The 2,082-nt window shown below is 38.6% G+C and overlaps 1 pseudogene; it reads left to right on the forward strand.

Moving 5' to 3' along the window:
* The first annotated feature begins 394 nt into the window (after window positions 1-394).
* Window positions 395-706, forward strand: LOC102863421 (annotated as a pseudogene).
* Window positions 707-2,082: the final 1,376 nt, after the last annotated feature.

Here is a 2,082-nt window from a genome sequence, read left to right on the forward strand (position 1 = left end):
CACTTTTCTCTCACTGAGCAGCAAGGGGATCCAGACATTTGTTTAGTAGCACTTGGCCTTTTAGATTCCTTAAAGTGGAGTCCATCCATAGAAGAGATCTGATTATTGGTGAAAAAGAAAAGGAGAGGGATAGGGAGAGGGAAGAGGCAGGAAAAGGGAAAGAGAAGACGAAAAAAGGAGGAGGAGACAGAAAGAGAGGGTAAGGAAGAAAGAAGGAAGTAGGGGGAGAGACACAGTGGGAGAGAAGAGATAAGTGAGGTTCCATGAGGGCAGGTTACAGCATCAAGATGTGATAAAACAAAGCAGACTCATGAGCCAGGAGATGGCATGATAAAAACTGTTCACAAACATAGTTCTGGTTGTCACGAGAGGAGGGAAAAGGTGGAGGGTTTGAAACACGGCGGACGACGTGGACCAGCAACAAACCACCAACACAGTAGAGGAGCCTTTAGATCTCATCAGGCTCAGCCTGGATGAGTGAATTTATGTGAAGATGCGGAACGACTGAGAGCTCCAAGGAAGATTACACACATAGATCAACATTTAAATATGACATTGGGAGATGTGGAAGAAACCGTGACTAACTGTAGAAACGGATGAAGAAACTTATGCAGAGATATACAAATCAACCAAGCAGAATATCTCAATGCTCTCTGTTCAGGGAGATGGTGTTGTTCTAGTTGCCCCTCCATTGAGAGTTGGCTGAAACCAAGAATTTATCCAAGGGGAAAGAGACTTTGTACAATAGTCTCTTTAATGTAGAATACATTCAAAGGAGAAACCTGCATAAATTTTGATACTCAGATGCGACCAATGGGTCTTCTAGTCCTGAAGTGAGTTCATTTGCAGATAGCTTACATGTTCTTAGGTTAAATGGTATTTTCATTTTTCTCCAACCCTTCAAATAAATGTGATCCCAATTATTTTTTTTTTAAAGTAGTTCTACAAGTTGGGTGGAGCACACTGGCATAGCACTAGAACAGAGAGGCTATGGCTATCTTCCAAAGTGGGACTGAAGAGAGTGACCAGGAAAAGGACTACACAGAGAGCCTGGAGCCAGAAAACCTCCCCTGGGAAGCAAGCCAGGTATTTGGGGAAGTGCTAAATGAAAGGAAAGGGGAGATTAATGGTGATCTCATGAATCTTAATGGCCATTGCAGATTAAAAAAACAGGTCTTGTTGGATTTTTCTCTTTTGTGCTTTAAATAATAAGGAATTTCAAAGGACAAATACTACTGGCAAGCCCTAATCAAGTCTTCTAAATATGAGATGTTTCAAACACAACCTAAAATTGAATTAGAATTCCCCCCCACCCCGCCCCAGTAAACAAAAAGGAAGTTTAAAGGCAAACTATTTAGAGCTCATTGAGGAAAATCTTTGGAGAATCTACTCACTCAGTAATTTCAAAATAAATAATTTCATTTTTCTGTTATTTCTTGGGGTCTTTGTCTTTGTCTTTATTTAATCTTAATAATACTTAACTTTGGCATTGTGAACAATCCCTTTACTTTAACTAAGTCCTTAAATATATAAGAATTTTAGAGAAAGACTTTTAATGTATGAGGCACATTCTTTGAATTCTCAGTTTACTGGGCACCCATAAGGATACATCATGTTCTATTCACCAGAGTTATGTATTGTAGGTAAAGATATCATTCAGAAAAACATGTGTCATTTGAATCTCACATTTGACTAGGCAAATATAGACTCTCCAGTACGGATTACTTTTGGACCAATGAATTTTGTCTTCTATGCTTTTCTGTTATGTTGAGTTTAATGTTACAATAAATGACTAAATTTTCTTCATCTTTCTCAAAGTTGCCAATGGTGTTTTCAATATTACATATATTCACATATGATAAAGGCAAAACAAAAGGATACTTATCCAATTAAATACCGTTTTTAAAAACACATGGCTATTCATCATTAAGGGAACTTTGGTGCTGTGTCTGTAATGAGTTGTGTTGCTATCCCAAGAAAGAGCCTCTCTGGTGGTTCAAATTCACCAGCTGCTTCTAGGGAGAAAGATGGGCAATCTTGGGCAATTTACAGCCTCAGAAACGAAATCAAAGGTCAACTATG

The sequence above is a fragment of the Elephantulus edwardii genome, unplaced genomic scaffold (assembly GCF_000299155.1).
Source record: "Elephantulus edwardii isolate Elephantulus edwardi_28Jun2011 unplaced genomic scaffold, EleEdw1.0 scaffold00157, whole genome shotgun sequence".
Lineage (NCBI taxonomy): Eukaryota > Metazoa > Chordata > Mammalia > Macroscelidea > Macroscelididae > Elephantulus > Elephantulus edwardii.